The sequence below is a fragment of the Sorex araneus genome, chromosome 6 (genome assembly GCF_027595985.1).
Source record: "Sorex araneus isolate mSorAra2 chromosome 6, mSorAra2.pri, whole genome shotgun sequence".
NCBI classification, from domain to species: domain Eukaryota; kingdom Metazoa; phylum Chordata; class Mammalia; order Eulipotyphla; family Soricidae; genus Sorex; species Sorex araneus.
Window position 1 is genome coordinate 148,937,986 of NC_073307.1, and position 10,898 is coordinate 148,948,883.

General features: G+C 57.9%; 1 protein-coding gene and 1 pseudogene across 1 annotated transcript in view; both read left to right on the forward strand.

Moving 5' to 3' along the window:
- Positions 1 to 10,898, forward strand: part of PTPRJ (protein tyrosine phosphatase receptor type J) — a 172,371-nt gene that overhangs the window by 20,082 nt on the left and 141,391 nt on the right.
- On the forward strand, positions 1,906 to 2,071 carry LOC129406410 (U2 spliceosomal RNA; annotated as a pseudogene).

Genomic DNA, 10,898 nt, shown 5'->3' on the forward strand with positions numbered 1-10,898 from the left:
TAGAATGCTAAGCTTTGTGCTACCCTCTCCGCCTCTCCCTGACCCTCACTCTCAGTTGTTGTTGCTGTTTTGCCACACCCAGCCGTGCTCAGGAGTAACAGGAGTAGCTTGATTCTACACTCAGGAATCACTCCTGGCAGGGCTCAGAGGACCATATGGGATGCCAGAGATTGAACCCAAGTCAGCTACGTGCAAGGCAAGCGCCCTACCCACTGTGCTATCTCTCTGGCCCCTCCTTCTCAGGTTTTCAATGAAAGTTTTACTTTTGTCATGTTCTTCCTTTGGTGTTGATGCCAGGCCTTGTGCACTTGAGTGCTGTTCCTGGGGGCACTTGCAGTGCTGGGCATAATACTTGGTGGTGTGGGGTGGTACCCTGGTGGGGTGTGTGCTCCGTCACTGAGCCACATCCCTGAGTCCCCATTTCCTTTTTATTGATTGATTGATTGATTGATTGATTGATTTTTTGGCTTTTTGGGTTGCACAAGGCAATGCTTGGGGCTTACTCCTGGCTCTGCACTCAAGAATTACTCCTAGCAGGGCTCAAGGGGACCCTCTGGAATGCCAGGGATTGAACCCAGGTTGTCTGCATGCCAAGCAAATGCCCTCCTACTATACTATCACGCTATTCCCCCCCCCCCCACATTTTCTTTTTAAATCTAAGAAGTTGCAGGGGTACCTGCTCACCAGCAGCTGACTTTGATTTTGTGTTTCCGTTTGAGGGGCTATATCTAGTTCTCGCCAGGCCCTTGCACGTAGAACATACACTCCATCCTTTACACCATCTCCCCAGCTCCCAGTGCATCTTAGGGAGACCTGCTCTAGTAGCTTCATTTGGGGGTAGGGGGCGGTTGGTTCACACCGGCAGTGCTCAGGGCTTACTCCTGGCTCCATACTTGGGGATCGCTCTGGGGGGGCTTGGGGGGACCATATGTGGTGCTGGGCATTGAGCCTGGGTTGGCTGTGTGCAAGGCCAGTGCCCTGCCCGTTGTACTACCTCTCCAGCCTTGCACTCGGTTTTTTATTTAAAAATTAATATATATATATATATATTTTAAATTTAAAAATGTTTGTGGTGCCAGGAATTGAACCGAGGTCTTGTGTAACCACTGAGCTACATTCCTGGCCCCCAGAAACAGCTTTTAATACAGATTTCTGTGCCCATTGGAAGGACGTTGGGCTAGTGAAATTCCCCCAAGCTTCAGACTTTTCTGGGCAGCACACGTGTGTGTGTGTGTGTGTGTGTGTGTGTGTGTGTGTGTTTGTGTGTCTCAGTGGGAGAGAAAGTTCAGTTCACAGCCCAGCTTTGGTACGTGGTCATGGCCTCGCTTGGGTTCTCCTTCCTGCCCCTCCTCCAACTGCCTTTGTTTCCCGACCTGTCAACCCCGCTGAGTGCCTTGCGGAGGACAAGGTCAGGATTAAGAACTTGAAGGCCTGCGCTTCTTACTTACCAAGGACACAGCACCCGGGCAGCCGGGCAGCCGGAGTTGGGATGGGTGGCGGGTGCAGAGGAGGAAGGTGGGTCAGGACCCCTTTGCTTCAGGAGAGGTCAGAGCTGGCTGGAGCAGGGACCAGCTGCTCTCTGCATGTGTGGGGCGTTGGGGGCTGTCACAGGTGGGAAGGAGGGAGTTTCCTTGGCTGCTCTTTGGAGGATGCATCTCAGGTTCTGCAAGGCGGGTGGTGTCCCCTGAGGGCTGGGCCACGGCAGGTGGGGCTGCCCCGCAGAGCTCATGGATCTGCCTCGAATGGGTTCTGTCTTGGAGAGAAGCAGACTTCACTTTTCTTCCCAGATTGTGTCGGTACTGATCCGTTTGTCCCTCTGTCGTGCTTTGGGTGGGCAGGTTACAAACCCGACAGCTTCCTTGGGATCTCGCATACTCTAAATGTCTCTCTCTCTTTTTTTTTTTTATCGCTTCTCGGCCTTTTGGCTAAGATCAAGTGTAGTATCTGTTCTTATCAGTTTAATGTCTCTTTTTTTTGGGGGGGGGGGTTTGGGTCACACCTGGTGATGCACAGGGGTTACTCCTGGCTCTGCACTCAGGAATTACTCCTGGCGGTGCTCGGGGGACCATATGGGATGCTGGGAATTGAACCCGGGTTGGCCGCGTGCAAGGCAAACGTCCTACCCCCTAAATGTCTCTTTAAAAAGGCACATTTGAGGGCGGGTGAGGCGGCACTGGGACTTGGCATATCTGCCTTGCATGCCCAGGCCTGGGTTTGCTCTCCTGCCTCTCAGGTCCCCCTGAGCACTGCCGGGAGCAATTCCTGAGCACTGGAAGTAGCCCTCGACCACTGGTAGGTGTGGCCTAATACCCCACTCTCCACCTTAAAAAAAAAAAAGCACAATTCAGGGTGAATAGCCTAAAGACCTTGAGTTTGATTCCTGCCGCCTCATGTTCCCCCACACACTGCTAGAGGCAGCCCTGGTGATCCCTCCCCCCCCCCCCCCCGACCAGCCCAACAGGGCCCCCTCGGGTTCGAGCACTGAGTGGTGAGCACTGAGTGGTGAGGTCTGCTCCAGCAGGTTGAACTGCCGGGGTGGCCCCGTCTCTGTACGGATAGCCATGTCCGAGTGGTAGCTCCCACCCTGCCCTCCGCGTCCAGCGTGCTTTCATCCCCGCCCCCCCCACCATCTCCATTCGCAGCTACTCCTACCGCACCTCCTCACCCCAGCGCCTGGCAGGCACCAGTTTGCCTTCTGACTCTGCAGCTGGGCCTGTCCCGAGCATCTCTCATTGGCGGACCTGATGCCATCGCTGTCTGACCCAGGTCTCCGGGCGGATGTGGCCCCCATGTCCTCCTCGTTGGAGCGTGTGGCCACACTCAGGCCAGCGATACTCCTGCCCAGGGCGTGCCAGGCTTTGTCTCACCTGAGGAAGAGCTGCGGGAAGCTGGGTGAGCCCTGCCACAGGCCTTGGTGAACATGGGCGAGCAGTGCCCGAGGGCTTCTGGGGGGCCGTGTTCCCTGCATGGAAAGGGGTTTGGGTGGTAGGGTGGGCACTTGGAGGAGGCCTGGGTTATGGACCTGCCTGTCCTGGGCCAGGCCCACTTTTCTGCATTTTATTTTTTAAATTTTTATTTATTTATTTTTGCTTTTTGGGTCACACCCGGCGATGCTCAGGGGTTACTCCTGGCTCTGCACTCAGGAATTACTCCTGGCGGTGCTCAGGGGACCATATAGGATGCTGGGAATTGAACCTGGGTCAGCTGCATGCAAGGCAAACACCCTACTCGCTGTGCTATCGCTCCAGCCCCATATTATATATATTTTTTTGCTTTTTGGGTCACACCCAGCAATGCACAGGGGTTACTCCTGGCTCTGCACTCAGGAATTACTCCTGACGGTGACTCAGGGGACCATATGGGATGCTGGGACTCGAACCCAGGTTGGCTGCGTGCAAGGCAAATGCCCTCCTCGTTCATGGCTCTGTGGCTCGGGTACAGCGCTATCCCAGCCCTCTACCCCGCTGATACACCCGAGGCCCTTGACCCCTGTCCCGGTCACTTCCTGTCTTCCTCTTCTCACTTCTCCCCTCACTTCCTTTCCTTCCCTGCCCGCCTTTCTCCTGTACTCTGGGCAAGGGTGATCCAGCTGCCTGCCCCACCTCACACCCTGCGCTCCCCGGGTCATGTACTCCGTCTCCCGCAGGTAGCTGAGCTCACCCTGAGCCCGACCTTCTGCCTCGCCTTTCTCCCCCGTGACTTCACAGGCCGCGGCCGGTGGTATTCCCATTCTACAGAGGACCCTGGGGCTCTAGGACACGGACTTCTCGGACCCAGGCACCCCTCACCCCCCTGCCCTGAGCAGCCTGCTGCAGTGGCCTTGCTGGGAGAGTGGGGTGTGCATAGCCCCTGCTGGAGTGGGGTGGTTGTCATGGGGGTCTTGGTGGTGTGTGTGTGTATGTGTGTGTGTGTGTGTGTGTGTGTGTTGGGGGGTGGGGGAGGGGGCTTAGGGTTCATCCCGGTTCCTTTCTGCCTCCCCTTCCTGGGTGGCTGGACCCAGGACTCTGCTCCCCTCCCCTCCCTGCTGCCAATTCGGAGGGGGTGGGGGAGGAGGGCAGAGGAAAGCCTGAAGAGGAAGTGGGGGAGCACACTCTGGCAGGGAGGGTTACACAGCACCCCGGTGCCGTGTGGGCTGGCAGGGTGCCCCTGGCCATCTGGGGGAGTTCCAAACACGGGAAAGCTTCTCCCTGGGGGCCCTGGGGCGCTGGATGGCCTCCAGAGATGATTGATTTTTTTCCTGGTATTTGAATCTGAGCCTTTGTTTCTGGGAAGAGGCTGGTGTCGGCCCGGCGGCTGCACCGTCTGCAGCACCCCCGCCCCCTCCTGGCCAGGCCGGACCTGGACCTCCAAACCCGTGAGCCCTTCCTGGGTGCCGAGGGCGCGCGGCTGGGTCACGTGGCGGGGCTGCGGGCCCCTTTATCACGGGCTTGCAGCTTGCCTGCGCTTTGTGGCGCTCGCCCTTGCGGCTGAGGAGCGGAATGAAGTGTCCCGCTGGAGCTGCTGTCAGAACGGCTCGCGCGCGCGCTCGAGTCCTGCCCGCCGGGGTTGGCAGGGTGGGTATGAATCAGTCCCTTATGTTATGTCATGTTTGAAGTGTGCAAAGGCAAATTCATCTTCGTAGGAGAAGCTTCGTTTCTGGGATACAAGTCAGAGGATTGTTTTTTTTTTTTTTTTTTTTAAATAGGGGCCACTTGGGTCCACCCCCGGATCCAGGGCCTTGCCCGCGCCAGGCAAGTGTGCCGCTTTCTCCCTGACCAGGCCAGCTCCCTCTCACGCTGTTGCCCCAACCCTGCCCTCAGAGGCCCCAGGAGACCTCTGAACCTTCCGTCATTCTTTGCTTTTCTGCTCTCCTGCCTCCAGCGAGCGGCAGTTTGGGGGCTGTATCGATCCTCTGCATCAGGACAGAGAGTCCTGGTTCACTAAATGTTTTAATTTGGGGCCACACCCAGGGGGGTTCAGGGCTTACTCCTGGCTCTGTGCTCAGGGATCACTCCTGGTGGTGCTTGGAGGATTGTATGAGATGCTGGGGATTGAATCCGGTCGGCCATGTGCGAAGCAAACACCCTTCCTCCAGCCTGTGTGGTTTCTTTTATTTTATTGCTTTTTGGGTCATACCTAGCGATGCACAGGGCTTACTCCTGGCTCTGCACTCAGGAATTACTCCTGGCGGTGCTCGGGGGACCATATGGGATGCTGGGAATCGAACTCGGGTCAGCCGCGTGCAAGGCAAACCCGTGCAGCTGCGTGCAAGGCAGAACGGGGGGATACCCCCAGGCTCCCCCGAGCCAAACTCAGCACACTGCAGATGTTGAAACAGAGGCTCAGAGAAGGGAAGTCACTTCCGGGGGCCCTGTCACTTGTCCTGGTGTGACTCTCACTTCCCAGTGCCCACCCCCCCGCCCCTCCTTCTGGTCTCCGAGGACCCCCTTGAACACGCCCCCACGCTTCCCTGTTTATCAGGGGTGCAGACTTGGTTTTGGGGGTTGCATTCTCAGGTGCACTTGGTGACTCAGCTCAGGGAGGGGGTCCCAGTGCTGCATTTCCTCTGCGGGGGTGGGGGGAGGATTGAGGGTGTCCCCGGGGTTCCGGCCATCCCAGGTGGGCTCAGGGCAGGCAGAACAGGCCTGGGTTTCACGAGTGGGCACAGCCTCCTTGCTCCCGTCTGCCACCCCACCGATTGATTGCCTTTGTAGCCAACTTCCCCTCAAGCTCCCCCAGCCCCCCCCCCAAAAAAAAATTAGGCTTAGCACAACGAGAAGGCTGAGAGTGGGAGGTGGCTGGGCGACGAGAGGGGACGTGGTTCCGTCTGCGAGAAAGACTCTCTGATAATAACGGTGACAGTCATTGTCTTACTCATCCTCACTTGCGATAAGCCTCCTCCAGCCATATCTGGGGTGCAGAGTTTCCCGCTGGGGTGGGGGGGATATAGTGAGAGGAACTTCCCGGGTGGGGGTGGGGGCTGGCCTGTGAGAAGGAGAAGCAGCAGGAGGCGGTGCTGGAGATGGGCTGGGGCCTGCTGGCAGGAACGGGGTGGGCATTCTGGCGGCCCAGGGCCAGGACAGTCTGATATCACAGGAGGACAACACTATGTTTTTTTTTTTGGGGGGGGAGGGGCATTGGGGAGGGTTGGAGGGGGTACACCTGCCAGTGCTTAGGGCTCCCTCCTGAGACTGTGCTCGGGGATTACTTCTGGTGGTACTCAATTATTATCAATCCGTATGGGGTGTCATGGATTGAGCCCTGGTCAGCTGCATGCAAAGCCAGTGCCCTGCCCACGCTACTATCCCCGGGTCTTAAAAGACACGGTTACAGGGGCTGGAGCGATAGCACAGCGGGTAGGGCGTTTGCCTTGCACGCGGCCGACCCGGGTTCGATTCCCAGCATCCCATATGGTCCCCTGAGCATCGCCAGGAATAATTCCTGAGTGCAAAGCCAGGAGTAACCCCTGTGCATCCAAAAGAAAAAAAAAACGCGGTTACATGGCCACTTCCATAACCCCGCTGGGCAAAGCGGCCAACCCGACGGAAGCCAGCCAGGCTTTCTGGGAGTGCTGATCTCACTGACCCCCGGGCTCTGGCCCTCGGGTGTGGGAACAGGCCACCTGTGCCCTCAGGGCTAGGACGTGTGGATCTGGGGGTGTGTCCTCTGCGACCTCCCCAAGCCTTGCAGTTCTCCCAGTCCGGGCTCAGGTTTTGTTTAAGTAGGCAGGTTCCACCCCCCATCCCCCACCCCTAGCTGAGAAATGCTCCTGGGCTGCCTGGTGGAGGCGGATCCTGCCTGGTAAGCCGGGTGGGAGGCGGAGGCAGGGCCGAGGCAGGTGTCCGTTCTGGGCCTGCTCCTGAAAGGCCCTGCTGGGCACACGGAGACCCGGGTTGGGGGTGGAGGTGACCTTCTTAGACCTGCCTGAGTCACCCCCCACCCCCTCCTGCCATGTGACCTTTCATCTGTCAGGTCTGGACTTCCTGTTGCCTGGGGCTCTGGATGCTTCTAAGAGCTCCTTGCATACTGGCCTGAGTGCCTGGGAGCCAGAGGCTATCCCGTCCTTTTAGCCCCCCATTCCCACCCCCCCTCCAACCACAACGCTGGTGATCCGCAGGGACACAGGTGACCCAGCGCCCGGTGAGGATCATTCCCATTTAATTCTTTTCAGTGATTCTTTTATTTGGGGGGTGGGGCGGGGGGGTTGGGCCACACTAAGCAATGCTCCTGGCTCTGTGCTCAGGGATCACTCCTGGTGGTGCTCGGGGGATCATATGGGATGCCAGGGATTGAACACAGGTCAGCGGCATGCAAGACGAGTGCTCTACCCACTGTACTATCTCTCTGGCCCCTCTGATTTTTTTTGCGGGGGGGAAGAGGGGGTTATACCCAGAGATGCTCAGGGCATACTCCTGGCTCTATGCTCAGGAATCACCCCTGGCAGTGTCCGTGGGAGCATCTGGGATGCTGGGGGTCAAACCTGGGTTGGCCATGAGCAAGACAGGTGCCCTCCCTGCTGTACTATTGCTCTGGCCCAGTGACTCATCTTTTCACAGAGGCTCCAGCCGGGCTGTCTGTATCCGGTGCTGCTCTGAGGCGGGGGCGCGTGGCGTGGGAGGCCTAGCTCAGGGCCCTGTGCATACCAGGCTTATGGCTCCCCCCCTTTAAATGATCACCCGCTGCTACCACATCACTTGGTTCTTAGAGGAGGGAGCAGCTCAGAAGGTGGGCTTCCTGGCGAGGCTGCAGGGAGTGGAGGGGCTCCCACAGACTCAGAACACATGCCTCGTGTGAAGAGAGTCTCCCGTCCTCTGAAAATGCTGAGGGCCAGGCCATCACATGAACCATCCAAGCTCTCTCTCGCTTTCCCTCCCTCCCTCCCTCCCTCCCTCCCTCCCTCCCTCCCTCCCTCCCTCCCTCCCTCCCTCCCTCCCTCCCTCCCTCCCTCCCTCCCTCCCTCCTTCCCTCCTTCCCTTCTTCCCTCCCTCCTTCCCTCCCTCCTTCCTTCCTTCCTTCCTTCCTTCCTTCCTTCCTTCCTTCCTTCCTTCCTTCCTTCCTTCCTTCCTCCCTCTCTTCCTCCGTCTCTCCCTTCCTTCCGCCCTCTCTCTTCTTCCCTTCCTCCTTCCCTCCTTCCCTCCTTCCCTCCTTCCTTCCTTCCCTCCTTCCCTCCCCTCCTTCCATCTTTCCCTCCTTCCTTCTTTCCTGTGTTTTGGTCACACCCGGCGATACTTGGGGTTACTCCTGGTTCTGCACTCAGAAATTACTCCTGGAGGTGCTTGGGGAACCATATGGGATGCCAGGGATTGAACCTGGATTGGCTGCGGGCAAGGCAAACACCCTACCCGCTGTACTATCACTCTGGCCCCCATCTGGACCATGTCTAAAGTGCTGTCAGTGGCCTTCTGTCTAGCCACTTTCTGTCATCCCATTGATTGCCTCCTCCTTCCACTCCACATCCTCTGTTTCCCTTCTTGCTATTATTATTATTACTATTACTACTACTACTACTACTACTACTACTACTACTGCTACTTTATTTTGGGGCAGTGCACAGGGTCACTCCTGGTGGCCTTAAGGGGATTGTATGTGGTGCCAGGAAATGAACCCCGTTGGCCCCATGCAGGCAAGCACCTTAACCCCTGTACTATCCCTCTGCCCCCTCCCCTTTTTACTCTCAATCCTCATTTGAGAAATGTGGGACTGAGGCTCAGAGGGGTCAGGTAACCTGCCTGAAGGCCCGTCCCTGTGGTAGTGTTGGAACTTGTTGGGCCCTTGGCAGCAGCGGGCAGCCAGTATGGAGTCCACCCACATCCGGGCCGCTGAGGTCAAGGCCGGTGCTGTGGCCCAGGGCAGGAGCCAGGCCCTGGTCGATGGCACAGGACCATGGACAGGCCCCGGGACGGAGCTGGGTGCCACTCTCGCTGCCACAGGCACTTGTTAATCATTCCCCGCTTGGCGCGGGAGAGCCTTCTGCGAAGGGGTGGAGGTCGGCAGGTGCCCGCCGTTCCCTCGGCCTGAGCCCCTCCCCGCCGGGCTCTGTGGGGACCTCTGCCACGGACGCCACGCTGGAGCCTGTTCTCAGGCGCCCTCCCAGCTGAGGGAGTGGGAGGGCAGCTTGTGCTCCCCCCAGTGGGCGCCCCCACCCCGGGGACTCAGTCACAAACACCCAGGCCCGCCCTCCCCGGGCTGCTGGAAGCTTTTTCGTTGGTCCCACCACTCAGATTTTTATTTTTTTTCTCCCCTTTTGCTTTTTTCGGCCAGGCCTAGTGTGCGCAGGGCTTATTCCTGGCTCTGTTCTCAGGGGATCGCTCCTGGCGGGCTCAGCGGGGCCAGGTGAGGTGCCAGAGATGGAAACTGGGTCGGCCGCGTGCAAGGCCAGCGCCGTCCTCACGGTGGCTGCCCCCAATCCGGATTCCTGCTGTGGTTCTCGGCTTGCTCGTCGGCGACCTGGGCCAGGAGGCTGGGAGTCCGTCCTGCTGACGTGCCTTCTGGATTGTTGAGGGGCTGCCACCCCCGATCACGGGTGGGGGGATGGGGCGGGCATTTAGGTCTGTTCGATCCATTTGATTCGAAGACATACGTGTGCCCAAGCTGGACGGGGTGATGGTAGAGGGGACTGGCCAGCGGGCTGCCCTGGCCTGTGGCTGTCTTGGGTACCCCCTTCACACTGGAGTTCCTGCAAGAACACTGGAGGGGGGGGTCTGTCTCCCTCTGGGGGTGGGGAGAGGAGAGAAGGGGGGCTATGATCTCCAGCAGGTTTGGACATTTGTCCTGCCTAAACTCCAACAGTTGTCTTTCTTTCTTTTTTAAATTTTTAAAATTTTATTTTCAAAAAACTGTTCACAATAATGGATGACATTCAATATTTCAACACCCGTCTGACCACCATTACACCTTCCCATCACCATTGTTTCGATTTTCCCCACCACCACTACTCAAGCCTGCCTGCCACAGGCAGATGCTAAATAATTTATTTCGTATTGCTTGTTATGAATAGCTCCTGGAATTCTAGAATTTTAAGTAATTGGGGTCCAGACACATCTCTGGAGCGAGCTGCTCCATTCGGAGATTCATTTGTGAGTCTCTGGATCATGGTCGTTAGTGCCCTTCAATGGCACCTGGAAGCAGTTCTTTGTGGGTGTGACAGCCAGGACCCCGGAGGGGCGGGGAGATGGGAAGGATCAACCTGTCCCCTATCCCTTGAGGCCTGGAGTTTGCAGTCACTGGTCCCGCGTACCTGGGATTTTCGTTGGGTTCTGGAAGTTTGGGGCTGCCGGGATTTGTCTAGGGCAGGTGGAGGGATGATGCCGGCTCCCGTCTGAGGTACCCTGGTGAAATCGGCCTGGCTCAAGGTCCGGGAACATGTCTAGGTTGGTTTGGAGAGCCGTTGTCTTTCTTGGCCCGCTCTGACCCTCAGAGGGAGGGGCTCGGTGATTTTGGTTTCTGTCATTTTTAGAATTCTTGAGGGCGGCGGGCGGGGCTCCACGGTAGAGCATTCGCCTTGCCTGTGTGGGGCCCTGGGCCTCCAGCATTGACTAAGAAGGAAAAAACAGAGGTCCGAGAGGAGTGTCTTCCGGAAGGTGCTCTGGGAACTCCATTCATTCAGCCCATGCTGACGAGTGCTTTCCAGAAGACGCTATGGGAAACCCATTTCATTCAGCCCGTGCTTAGACATTTGTCCCGTAGGCCAGTTGACTGTTGTAGGTGGCTGCAGGGCTCCAGACCGAGAGCCTGACCCTAAGGCACTTCAGCTGATGAAGAAGCAACGAGGCCACACCCAGCGGGGCTCAGGGCTTCCTCCTGGCTCTGTGCTCGGGGGTCGCTCCCAGGCGGTGCTTGGCGGGCCGTATGGGGCACATGGATGGATCAAAGCCGGTCAGCTGTGTGCAAGGCCAGCGCCGTAGCCGCTGTGCTCTCTC